The sequence below is a fragment of the Lampetra fluviatilis genome, chromosome 4 (genome assembly GCF_964198595.1).
Source record: "Lampetra fluviatilis chromosome 4, kcLamFluv1.1, whole genome shotgun sequence".
In the NCBI taxonomy this organism is placed as follows: Eukaryota; Metazoa; Chordata; class Hyperoartia; order Petromyzontiformes; family Petromyzontidae; genus Lampetra; species Lampetra fluviatilis.
This window is the reverse complement of record NC_136278.1, coordinates 8,839,832-8,853,828: the sequence shown is the minus strand read 5'-3', so window position 1 is coordinate 8,853,828 and position 13,997 is coordinate 8,839,832. Positions and strand designations below refer to the sequence as shown.

General features: G+C 43.7%; 1 protein-coding gene across 1 annotated transcript in view; it reads right to left on the bottom strand.

The window, feature by feature from the left end:
• The window catches only part of MARCHF5 (membrane associated ring-CH-type finger 5), a 191,849-nt gene that overhangs the window by 35,804 nt on the left and 142,048 nt on the right, over nucleotides 1-13,997 (bottom strand). The gene's annotated exons all lie outside the window — the stretch shown is intronic.

Below are 13,997 nucleotides of genomic sequence, written 5' to 3'. Positions count from 1 at the left end.
AAGACCGTTTCTTGGCTTGATGTGATGGCTACCGTTGCCTGCAGGAGCTCCAAAAGGGCATCTCATTGCCTACCGATGAAACTCCAACACCAACATCAGGATATTCTTGCTTTTTTTTAAATAAAGGGCGCATTTGATGCCACGCACGTACAGAGTGGTGCATTTTGTGTTCTACGTGCCCGAAGCAGCGGGATGTGGAACGAAAGCTAAACGCAGATCACAAGCGACGCTGTCCATTGGGCGATGCAGGGTAAACATCCCAAGCGTTTAATTTTCTCCGCTGGGCTCCCAGCAGCACACTGTGTGCTCAGTTAGAGCAAACTCCGTCTTCCCATGAAAAGGCGAGGAATTTATTACCTACTGTACACAGTTGGTACGGTTCATAAATCTAACTAAAAAGTAATAAATGGAAATTGCCTAATCGTCAAATTGTTATTTCATATAAAACACTGTAATAGCCTTACTGCGCCTTCACAAATGAGAGTGGTAATTTGAAACTGTTTAGGGGAAGCTGAAAGCACTGGCCACCCATCGGCGGAAAACGCGACTCTCTTTTTAAATGTCCTTTCATCAACCGCTGCTCCATTTTCATTAGACCAACCCGCAACTGGAGGTCGGCCAAATGCTCTACATAGACAAACTTTGCGAGGCTATTCTGACAAACACAGGCAGAATTGTTTGGGCATCGCGGTCTTCACGAACGACAATATCAGAATGAGCGAATGCAGGTTTTTTTGCGGGCGTGTGTGTGTTAAAGATAGCATTGCAAAAAGTAACTATAAAATGCAACTGCTGTGAATAAAACAATACATCTCACCGAGTCCATTAATGTGTCATTTAGTCAAAGGCCAATGTGCATTAGAATACCCTTCCTGCCAGAGGTGGTGGCTCGTTCTCAAAGCCGTGCACACATGGGAAAAGGAAATGTTCACCGTAATGGTGATTATTTGCCGCGGGGCTGCGCGGTGTTAGGGATTAACATACACGTGTGGATCAATTAACACCTGGGCACTCAATACAATGTCGTGGGGTCTAATGTGTCCGTCAAAAAAGGAGGGCACCCATCCACCCCGTACCATTAGCTGCACGACGCCAAATCGCTTCGCGTTGGTTTCTTGCAACTTGTCGAATAAATCAATCACCATCGTCGTTTTTTTTTATGGGATACAGGCACCAACGATATTTGTGCAAGAATAAAACTGAAGAAATATAATAAATGTTTGTATTGGAGGGAAATAATGGTTGAAGGTACAGATTGAAGGTACTGTGCGATTGCTTTTTATGCCACTACTGGCCACCCACTAGAGGGAGCTTTAGAGCGTTCCACTGGAGTGTATTTGGCCTACTCTTCCACACTGACCAGATGGGTCAGAAGAGGTGGAAATACCGACTTTATCTCACCACATGCGAGCTGACGATTGACTGTGGTGCGTACCCATTTATACTGCTGAATGGATGGAGGTAGAGGGGATTACAGAAATGTGTCCATTGTTTTATGAATGTTGAACTTCTTTTCCACCGTACTTACCTAACCGTTCCAAACACCGGAAGATAAAACCGCCGACCTCTGGACTGCAAGTCCAGTGTGCTAGCCATTTCAGCATGGCAGCATCCAGAGTAAACTATTCTACCAATTTTTCGATTAGCTCTTATTTTTATAAATGAGGACTTTCCACCACTGGCTCCGGGCCACCAATGGAGATGATCACTGCCCTCACGTTCGTTTGTGCAGGGAGGCGATGACTTTAGGGGCTTTGATTCCCCTAACAAGTCAAAGGAACTAATGTTAGAGGGTGCACGACACTAGATGTAAGGACTCAAGGCACCCCCATAAAGAAGACTCAAGCCGGAGATGGGAAAACGAGGGGGTGAGGGGGGGAAGGTGCCCGAAAATTATAAGACAGCCATCAATGTCGAGCTTGCAAATCCACTACGCCGAGAAGAAATCACATTAATGACGACAATGATAATGATGATGGTAATAACGATGATCGTTTAAGCTGTTGGGCAAAAGTAGCCGCAGACAAAAAAAAAGAGAGCCTATTTGTTTTATCTCTGCCACAGAATCAAGTCAAGTTTGGCTGCTTGGGTGCGATCAGCGCGCTCTCTCAGGGACACGGCTCTCTTTGAAATCTCATCGCACGAACATCGCAACGATGCCCTACTTAGAGCTTTGCAAGCATTGCAGCCGGGCCTCTCGGAATGGAAATGTTAGGAGGGGGTTATATAAAGTTCATTACTCATTGAAGGCTCTCAAATTATCTTGTTTTTTTACACGGCAAAGCGGGCTGGAAGGTGGTTGTATCGAACATTTGTTGTCGACCACCCTAAACACGTGCCTCTGCGTTGGTGGCTATTATTGCCATACGGTAATACCAACTGTAGCACAAAACTGAAGGTAAAACTTTATTTAATATTGCAAGAATAGCTATTAAATAAGTACTTGTAACATTTCATATTTTTGTCAATAATACCCTGGGGCAATGCATGACCTTCCACAATAAACTGGGTATTCTTTAAGTTTTTGTTCCCTTTGTTTAGATGTAATTATCACCGGCTAATTAAAACCTACTACAAATGTCGACGGTCGTTTCACTGAAGAGGTGCTAAGTTAGTGTGACAGATCCGGTTAGTGCTGAATGGACTCTGCTTTGGTTTGCTGAATGCACAGAATCGCTATGAAGGATATTTTTGCACGACGGGCATTTCAAATTGTTTCAGCGGCACAGCCTTTAATCCCAATGGCAGAATTAAGGCATTAAAACCCATCCTTTTTCATTAGTATCATCACAAATTCCATTTTCAGTTTTTTTTCCCACACTTAAAGGAGGGGGGGGGGAGCGACTTTTGAACTGGGTAATTAACACACAACGGCGAGGCATCCCCTTCAAAATGAAACACACACAGACTTTGGCCATACAATGCCATTTGGCAAACACACGCACCTGCAGCAACATTCAAGAAGAGGGGGGCAGAGTAAGAGAAAAAAATATTCACAAATCCAATTTGCCGCAAGCCATAATCCGTTTTCGGTGTAACCTTGCCGAATTCATTACGGACGCACACCTGGGACGGACCGTGCAGCCGTTTCGCGCCTGAACGTCCCCCCCCCCCCCCAACGCGCCTCGCACCTCCGCCATCGCCAGGCGGCAGATTCACCGTCTCCACGGCCGCCCGCGTCTCCAAGCGACAGTCGCTGGGCGACGGAGAGCCCATCTGGTGCCGGGTAACGGGATGGAAATGGGCCCCGGGGGTGGCGGTGTTGGGAGGACGGCGGGAGGAGCAGGAGGAATGAATGGGGGGGGGGGGGGGCGGTGTAGAGCTGTGCTGTGAAGATGGTGAGGGGGGGTTTTTGCGTAGGAGGGGGTGGGATGCGCAGTGCGCGCGTGTGTGCGAGCGTGCATGTGCGTAGGCAGTGGGGATGGTTGGGTCTTCTTGATTATACTCCTGGGTGATACACCGCTGTCGCCAATGTCTGGCTTCATTACCCTCCGTATCCCTCCTGCCTTCTGTTCCGGAATCACCCGTGTGTTTCATTATTTATATGCCTATATATATACCGATCTATTTAAGCTTCGCTCGTCCTATGGATGGACTGGACTTCGCCTCGGCAATGTGGAATTTCCACCGCCGGCTCGGCACCACCGCGGCCAAAGGCGAAAAGCCAAGCCGCCTTTTCCCAATGGTCGTCACGGCCGAGATAATTTGACTCATGCATCCGCGCAACTCTAGGCCTCGAGCCGGCTGCGTGTGTGCGCTGTGCTCGGCGGAGGGCATTCCGTGCAGGGTTCTTTGGCCCCCGGTGCACCCCCATTGGTACGCCGGGCTGCGCGCAAATCTCCGCAGTGGCAACGTGTAGAAAGGAACCCCCGGCAGCAGGGATTGTGGCGAGGCCAGCCTGCGCATGAAAAGCACGCGTATGCAAAGCATTCCAATGAGCACACACCGCAGTGCATACGCCCACTACGCGCGCGTTTATGTAACCCAATAAATGAATATTGTTAATAAACGATCAACGTACGTATATATGCGTACATGCTGTCTAGATCACATGAACAAAGCCCACTGCACGAAGTGCCAAGTCGTTCCTGTCCTGGCAATGAGAATGTGGTGATGTATGTGTCTTATTTGCTTAGAACATGCACAATCCACTGCTGGATGAGGGCATCCGCACACTTTTATGGGTTGAAAAGGGTTATTTTTTACCATACTTCACCAGACTGGTTGCAGGTGTGTAGCATATAGGTGAGAGCATACACGTACAGTGCTGCCCTCTGCTGTCTACAATGTAGCCCCGCAGCAGCCTACAATACATAGCCTACAATACATGCATGCGTGTCATGCCTCAGTTGGTTGCCCGTCCAAATACTATCCAGGCTAAATTGTGCCGAAATCCTGACAAGACGAGGTGATTTGGTCATAGGCTATTCTTAAAACGTGCACGCAATGTACTAAAACGCAGCTAATCGACTGTGAGAACAAATGTGAGCATAATCAATTATTTACCTGCTAACAAGACGTGTATTTTTATCTAATGAGTCGACTGTGCACGACGTTGGCCAATTATCAATGTGATCACATGCAAATGCACCTCACCATAACAAGAGTGCAAAAATAAGTGGGGCTCAATCCAGGCCTGTGAGGTTAATGAAGCAAATGTTTGTAAAGTGTGCTTATTATATAAGCGGCCAGATTTATGGCAGGAACACTGCACTATGTTTGACATTTTGCTAACTACGGGGCATCGGGCAGCGGACGAGCTGGCCGTGCCTCGTGGTTCAAGGAAGACCACCGCGTAACTGCTGTGATGGCTCCCTGCAACTCTGATATTAGGAGAAGAGAAAGCAGGGCAGCTGGACTTGCTTAATGACTTCAACATAAAGCACATGGCGTAAGCTCCTGGGCTGGACTGAACACAACTCAGCGCAGACGCTGTCTACGAGGGGAATGACAGCGGCCTCCGAGATGTGAGACCACAGTGATATCACACCCCTCGACATCCCCAGCTAAACATAGTCACTTGTGAGTCTTTCTAAGCAGGTGATCACAAAAACACGGTGACGGGTCTCATTACAAGATTAATTTTTTTTCACGTACTATTTCTGCAGTGTTTTTTCTTCAAACAGGCTGTGGTTAACGCCCTTACCGCAGAGGCAGTTTGCTGGGGCTTTTTGTGGTTCAATACTCCCATCTGTCCAGTAATGATGTGTGTGGCACGACTGTTTTTAAGTTTGTGGTACGCTTTGAAGTGGGCATTAATAACGTTGGCTGATGCCGTCGTGGTGAAATGGTTAGCACAGTGCAGTTCGCCGGTTTGATCTCCCGGCACGGCAGCTGAAACACTCATTACACACAAAGTGCCTGCCACAAATGAACCACAAGAACTTGCTGACCTCGTCATGGACCATAAACCATCACGCAAACGCCGGTCGGTCATCCTCGCAGCGCCTTTTGGCTAGTCATCACACCAAGACGGTCAACTGTATAGCGCGCTTTCAGATGCACACTTCTGCAGTCGTCTGGAACGCTCTTCCTTCTGATATTAGGAAGCCACTGGAGTTATGTACTTTATAAATCTAGATTGAAAACTAATTTCTTTAGAACTGCTTTTTGTGTTTAATATGTTGTCCTTCCCATGGACTCCAATTAGCACAGTTGGCTACGTACGGTCGCGAAATAAATTCAACAGACATACATGCAAAGGACGCGTTTCTTAAAATTCTGTCGAAATTTCTGTCCACCCAGCAGTAAAAATTGGCAGGTCGTGGTAGGATAAAGTGTGGGTACTCCCATCACTTTTGGGGTCATCAGGCCAACATGAAATTGCAGGCCATTGCGAGGTATGTTAACGTCAATGAAAATCCCCAAATTCAAACATGACCTGCAAATTAACATGATACATGTTCTGAGATACATAAATTCCTCACACACATAAGACACCGTCATTAAACATTGTTGCGTCTTTTATTCAAATTTTATTCCCAGTGCACTATCGGCGTGAGTCAAAGAATCCACGAGGAAATCTCCAGACCAGTGTGACCTTGTGCGATAGATTTTCACGGAACTTATGATAAACCCTTAAAAATGGCCCTTTTATATTCACACAATAGGGGCACATTTTACCACACACTGCTATGAGACTGGCATTTGCAGCATGACCGTGAGAGGGATATTTAAATTTTCAGAGCTGGAATTCGTCAAATTATGTAAAAAAATCTAAATGACTTCTGAGCAACCCAGCTATGTCTATGCACCATCATCATTATTCACAAATGATCCATCCACTGCTGGATAAAGATCTCCCCAAGCCCTTGCCATCTTTAATGGTCCTGCATTATAACAATCTACCTAGTAGTTGCACACAAGTCAATTTCATCCACGCCACCGCTAGAATGGACGTAATCTTGGGCGTGCTCCCTCATTTGGCTGCAATTCCATCATCAGTCTCAGCCACGGGCCATCATCCGTTCCAGCGACGTGTCCTCTGATAAGCACCGTTGGCTATGTACGGTGTGAAATAAATTAAATTAAGACAAATATCTCCCATATAGCCTTGACAGACTGTTGGGGCAAGTGCTGTTCGCGAGCACCTATGCAGGCCGGGACAGCACACGAGGGGATGATTGGCGAAAACCACGACCGGCCGCCTTTGTGTCCCCAGTGCCGATGTTTACACACCGCACCAGGTACTCATTTAAGGCTAAGTCGAACTAAGGGAGCTCCAGAACAGGTTTAGATAATCATCCCCGGTATTGGCTGTAAACGGGAATCGAACTCGGGCCGCCGGCTTCATAGCGCAGCGTGCTAGTAGCTACGTTATCGCTCCCCACTATTCACTTCTATACAATCTACGCATTTGATACAATGCTTTTAGAGACACAGGCACACATCAACAGCCTGATGAGATGATTTGTTCATCCTCCTGCGATCCATTGACCCCAGCCAAAATGGCATCCCCAATTACAAACGTGCGATCTATCAATTTCCCCGCAATTGCAAAATTGTTCTGACTTGATGCCTTGTATGATTTTGTGTGACTTTAGTTGATTGTGATTTCGTTGTTCCTCCTAAGTGCTGCACACGTGTTTCAGCTCTAAAGGCATCGCACGTCACTTCACCTGCGTCAGCACGCACACACACACACACAAGCGATTGCTCTGGTTGCCAGGTCGTAATTTGTCACCGTCGAGAGTCATCCGTGCTCTCAGTTTTGACCACTTTGTGGTAAAATATACCAATCTCCTTCCCCACACATCCAATCTTCTCATCCCGGCTTCTCGAGGGAGCCCTTATAAGCACATCCAATTAACAAGGATCACTCACGGAAACAAGGGACTTGAAGATCCTGATGTTTTTATATCTGCCTGTCACTGAGGCCACACAGCTCCCAGATTTGTGCCCTTTTGCAGCGAGGCCCGAACTGTCATGATTGATGAATTCATATTAAGAATTTCAGGTCAATACATTACTGAAATCAGGCGACTGCCTTAACCCTGCTTCTGCATGCATATCCATCTTGTTTACTAAACAGTATTGATCTCTTGGACGTAAAATTCAGTTCATGGCCATTACAAAGGGTGCTTTGATCATTTATTTCTTTCTGTCGATTCAAAATATGTTGTTATTGCTGAAACAGCATTTCAGCGTCAAGTATGGAAAGCACAGGGTAATAAAATGTCTATTCTTTGATTAGCAAAATGACAACACACATTTGTATTGTTTATTAGTAAATATATTGCGTGCAATAGTGCTGATGAAATCCTCATGGATCTATATGAAGTAAACGCATTTAGAAGTTACTTTTATAAGTGGCTGTATTTACAAAAATAGCATTCAGTATTAAGTCAAAATAGTAAATACTTAGCAAAAGAAAAGTACTTTTCTTATAGCATAAATAAAAACACTTTTACCTTCCTCATTACGACTCACCTCAGAAAAATACATAAGAGGCTTAGAGTTTCAGGAATTAGCTCTGAAGGCCAACACCTGAAAGATTACCCTATTATACGCTTTTTTGTTAGAAGGTAGCGGTAATTACAAAAGTGATGAAGGGTTTTTTTTTACTTATACTGCCAACAGAATCCCTTCATTTTTATATCTCCTATTCTTAACGGCTTAGCAAATAGTGGAATACGATACTGCGTGTATATGTACAGATGCATGAGGTGCACTCGTTTGTGCATGCGTACACAGAGCTCGTATTTTTTTTTTCTTAAAGACAAAAAAAAACATTACTCTTCGCAGCCTCCGCTGAGTATAACCCATCATTGGCCGCGTCCAACAATTCAGAGAGACAGCAGCAGGCACGCTATTAGGGTCATTAGTCGTAAATTACGCCTCGCACCTGATAAATGTTTACGGCGTTCGCGGCAACGGCGACGGCCACGAATGCGACGCGCTGGCGCACACGTCCACGTTTGGAGGGAGGGCCCTTGTGAGGCCGTGCCAATTTGTTCATTCAGAAGGGCACGGGCACTGGAGGCGATGTCCAAGCGCAATTAGGTGGTCTTTTTGCGCAACTTCGGCGGTGGCGGGGATGGGTTATGCGAGCTCACAAAGGAGCGCCACTCACGGTGAGGACAAATGCTCTGTTGTGTGTGGGGCAAATAGCGGCTCAGAAAAATATGAAAAAAATGCTTGTAATGAGAAATTAACTTAGCCCTGTTATATTTTTTTGGTGTTCCGTACAAGAAGTGTTACAGTGTCTGGACGCAAGGCACTAATTTATCAACATCTTTCAAAATTATTTTAAAAACCCTCCCACATGCAACCGCAAATGCTTTGCAGTTATGGCTGTGAAAAATGAGGACACGTTCTAAGTTATGTGTGAAGGCGATTCCTTGAATATGCCAGTTTAATTGTAAACTATTTGAAGCTGCATGTGCAAGGCTTGATCATATAAAGTATAACATTTACTGACATTACATATCTACATTTGAAATTAAGACGTTGAACAAATAATACATATGTAAATACCCTCTTTTAAAAATTGAGCACCGAATAAGTGCATATTGTACAAAGTATATTTTAATATGCGTGTGGATGTGTGTCATTTGCATAAACTATCTTGCAATCGATAGGTAAATTCCACAAAATAACAATTGAAACATATGTGGTCATCAATTTAGCATCAGTGCTCGATTGTACAAAAAAATAGTCGAACAAACTTATACCCCAAGAGACCAGGTGATTCAATGTCAAATGTTTTCACTTTACGTTACAATGCTGAATGTACAAATGTTCTTAGCCACCAACCACAGGCCTTATCAACACTATATTAAGCTGAAAATTGAGAAATATACTTTGAGCATAAATAGAATTTTATCACTGAAATACTTTCGCGAGAATTGGCATTGTCTGTTTAAGTTGATCAAGTACATTTAATAATAGAAGGTTTTTACCCTTTTAACTGGTACAAAACTGACACCTTTATTCAAGGCATCATGTTTGCAATGACCACAACACAAGTAGTCAAAAAAAGCAAACAAAAAGAAGCAACTCTGATAAGGATGATAATATGCACTGTCCTTGAAGTTGATTGGCCCACACCCGAGACGGCTTTCTTTAGAGCCTAGTCCCCATTGGTGTAGGGCCAGATGACACCAGAAGGCGTACAACTCAAACACAGTGCAATATCAGAGTATTGAGAGCTCGGGGTAAGCATTTACACTATGAGATCTCTTTTACCAGTGGCAAAATATAATAGTAGGTTTTTACCCTTTTAACTGGTACAAAACTGACACCTTTATTCAAGGCATCATGTTTGCAATGACCACAACACAAGTAGTCAAAAAAAGCAAACAAAAAGAAGCAACTCTGATAAGGATGATAATATGCACTGTCCTTGAAGTTGATTGGCCCACACCCGAGACGGCTTTCTTTAGAGCCTAGTCCCCATTGGTGTAGGGCCAGATGACACCAGAAGGCGTACAACTCAAACACAGTGCAATATCAGAGTATTGAGAGCTCGGGGTAAGCATTTACACTATGAGATCTCTTTTACCAGTGGCAAAATATAATAGTAGGTTTTTACCCTTTTAACTGGTACAAAACTGACACCTTTATTCAAGGCATCATGTTTGCAATGACCACAACACAAGTAGTCAAAAAAAAGCAAACAAAAAGAAGCAACTCTGATAAGGATGATAATATGCACTGTCCTTGAAGTTGATTGGCCCACACCCGAGACGGCTTTCTTTAGAGCCTAGTCCCCATTGGTGTAGGGCCAGATGACACCAGAAGGCGTACAACTCAAACACAGTGCAATATCAGAGTATTGAGAGCTCGGGGTAAGCATTTACACTATGAGATCTCTTTTACCAGTGGCAAAATATAATAGTAGGTTTTTACCCTTTTAACTGGTACAAAACTGACACCTTTATTCAAGGCATCATGTTTGCAATGACCACAACACAAGTAGTCAAAAAAAGCAAACAAAAAGAAGCAACTCTGATAAGGATGATAATATGCACTGTCCTTGAAGTTGATTGGCCCACACCCGAGACGGCTTTCTTTAGAGCCTAGTCCCCATTGGTGTAGGGCCAGATGACACCAGAAGGCGTACAACTCAAACACAGTGCAATATCAGAGTATTGAGAGCTCGGGGTAAGCATTTACACTATGAGATCTCTTTTACCAGTGGCAAAATATAATAGTAGGTTTTTACCCTTTTAACTGGTACAAAACTGACACCTTTATTCAAGGCATCATGTTTGCAATGACCACAACACAAGTAGTCAAAAAAAGCAAACAAAAAGAAGCAACTCTGATAAGGATGATAATATGCACTGTCCTTGAAGTTGATTGGCCCACACCCGAGACGGCTTTCTTTAGAGCCTAGTCCCCATTGGTGTAGGGCCAGATGACACCAGAAGGCGTACAACTCAAACACAGAGCAATATCAGAGTATTGAGAGCTCGGGGTAAGCATTTACACTATGAGATCTCTTTTACCAGTGGCAAAATATAATAGTAGGTTTTTACCCTTTTAACTGGTACAAAACTGACACCTTTATTCAAGGCATCATGTTTGCAATGACCACAACACAAGTAGTCAAAAAAAAGCAAACAAAAAGAAGCAACTCTGATAAGGATGATAATATGCACTGTCCTTGAAGTTGATTGGCCCACACCCGAGACGGCTTTCTTTAGAGCCTAGTCCCCATTGGTGTATATTTTGCCACTGGTAAAAGAGATCTCATAGTGTAAATGCTTACCCCGAGCTCTCAATACTCTGATATTGCACTGTGTTTGAGTTGTACGCCTTCTGGTGTCATCTGGCCCTACACCAATGGGGACTAGGCTCTAAAGAAAGCCGTCTCGGGTGTGGGCCAATCAACTTCAAGGACAGTGCATATTATCATCCTTATCAGAGTTGCTTCTTTTTGTTTGCTTTTTTTGACTACTTGTGTTGTGGTCATTGCAAACATGATGCCTTGAATAAAGGTGTCAGTTTTGTACCAGTTAAAAGGGTAAAAACCTACTATTATATTTTGCCACTGGTAAAAGAGATCTCATAGTGTAAATGCTTACCCCGAGCTCTCAATACTCTGATATTGCACTGTGTTTGAGTTGTACGCCTTCTGGTGTCATCTGGCCCTACACCAATGGGGACTAGGCTCTAAAGAAAGCCGTCTCGGGTGTGGGCCAATCAACTTCAAGGACAGTGCATATTATCATCCTTATCAGAGTTGCTTCTTTTTGTTTGCTTTTTTTGACTACTTGTGTTGTGGTCATTGCAAACATGATGCCTTGAATAAAGGTGTCAGTTTTGTACCAGTTAAAAGGGTAAAAACCTACTATTATATTTTGCCACTGGTAAAAGAGATCTCATAAAGTACATTTAATGTTTATAACTTTAATGACACAATGGAATAGAATAACCGTTCAAGTATATAATAAACAGAATCACGAGCAAACACGCATTTCTGCAGCTTGAGAGCACGCATTTGCATAAAGTCCAGCTAAAAAGTGAAATGTAAAAGCCATTGATATTTGGGTTATTCCGCATGTATTCACGTTGCACTTTTCAAACGATTAAGCTTTACGGATGGACCTATGTTTGTGCGTGTGCCATTTGAAATTCAAAATTTTTGGAGCGTTACCATTGCAGACATTTTTGGGTGCTTTGTCGGAGCAAAAATTCTGCCATTCTGACAAATTGCTGTTGTTAGAGTGTTGGGGAGAATCAGAAGACAATGTTTGGAGTAAAATAAACATTGTAATTAAAATTCCCTAAGCTAAAATAAAATGAGTGGTTTGATCCTAAATCATCATTGTCGTTATGAAAGCAGATTTATACCGTCACAATCTCGATGCAAACTCTTGAGATCATATGTAGGAAATGCAAAGGATCCCTTGGGTTACGCGAGGATGCTTTTTCATGGTTTCTCCATAAGAGACGGTTTTCTGAAATCCATTTTAACAACATCTTCCCATCTACACCACGGCCTTGGCTATTTTATTTTTCCCCAATGGTTTGCCGATTACTGTGACCTTGGGGAGCCTCCTATCTGTCGTTTGGGAGACATGACCAACTCAATAAAGTAATTCTCTCTAAATTCTTAGAGTAAGTGGTGTCTGCTCTGATCCATCACCGAGGACATCATCTGATGCATGCTCTTGCTATCTGACTTTATAAATCCAATGAATGCAAGACATCTGAAAGACATGGACAACAGCTCTTACATGCATTTGTTCTCCAAACTTTATGTCTAGCTCTCTGTCCCATATCCAATTATCGACACATCTAAAGAATTAAACATTCTTAACGTGGCACTGATTTTCTAACCATCGCTTCCAGACAGTGCACAGCCAATTCAACATCACTGGCTCTTTTTTCCCCCGTGCACAGATTTGGCTCGTAAAGTGCTTTAACATCGCAGCTTTAATGAAGAATATTTAGTGCACACCACCATCTTTCTGACATTGACATTTATACGGAATCAGCCAAACATTCCCCACCCAACAATCATAACTTAGAGTTTGCTCCTCAAGGATTTTCAAATTGGCGGTGTTGTCAATAGTTGTGCGTGCGATATCTGACATGCCATTTTTTTATCGTTGCAATGAAAAGGACTCTGAAATTGAGGATGTATTATTGTCTGGAGAGTCACAATCACTCAGCTCACCAATGGAGCACTGCTGATTGTCTGGCTACCTTGAAGTCTATTGCTTATCCGAAAAAAAAATAAACTTGGCCGTTTGAAACCTCAAACCGCTCTGCGAATTCTCCATTGAGGTTGACATTGCATTCGGTTTTAATTTATGTTCCTAGAATCACTGACACAGTCTGTACTCGCAGAACAAAAAGGCTTTATCTAATAATGTCGTAAGCATGCGACAGTATGGCTTGGAAATGGTTCAAGGTCAAGGAAGAGTTTATTGCAATAAGGCCATTTACAAAATTGTACTTGATTACAACATTTTACGGTTGCCCTCGGCACAGTTCATGCACCCCAACTGGTTCGCACGAATCAACAGCAATGTCCCTTGTTAAAGTTCCAAACGTCACAAGACATGCGTGAAGCTCTGACGATCCTTCGCCAACCCTCTCGTTATTCATCTGACGCTGAATTGAGAAGCAAGAGAGAGAGAGATCTCTAGCAAACCGAAGTGGCAGGGCCCCTTGACTTGGCACAGCCAGTCATCTCCATATTCAATCGGGTTCATCTTGAGACCAAGATGTTTTCCCAGGAGCTGGAATATCTTTTCAACATCCCTCCACAATGAAGCCCTTCACATTACGAGGGATACGGTGGCTCCCAAGAGGGGTCATCCAATGCTGCTCAACCCAGCAAGTGCAAGGAAACTCTCGCCACCAGGAATTGAGCAGCTTTCCGAAAAAAAGAAAACCGAGCCAACTCACTTGCTATGGAACAATTAATGGATTTATTTAAATCTATTTTTACACTGGTGGTGCGTGTATCGGATCAGGCATGGAAGAATCGTAACACAGGTTTTTTCAGGGTTAGATCATGTACATATAAATGTGCCATT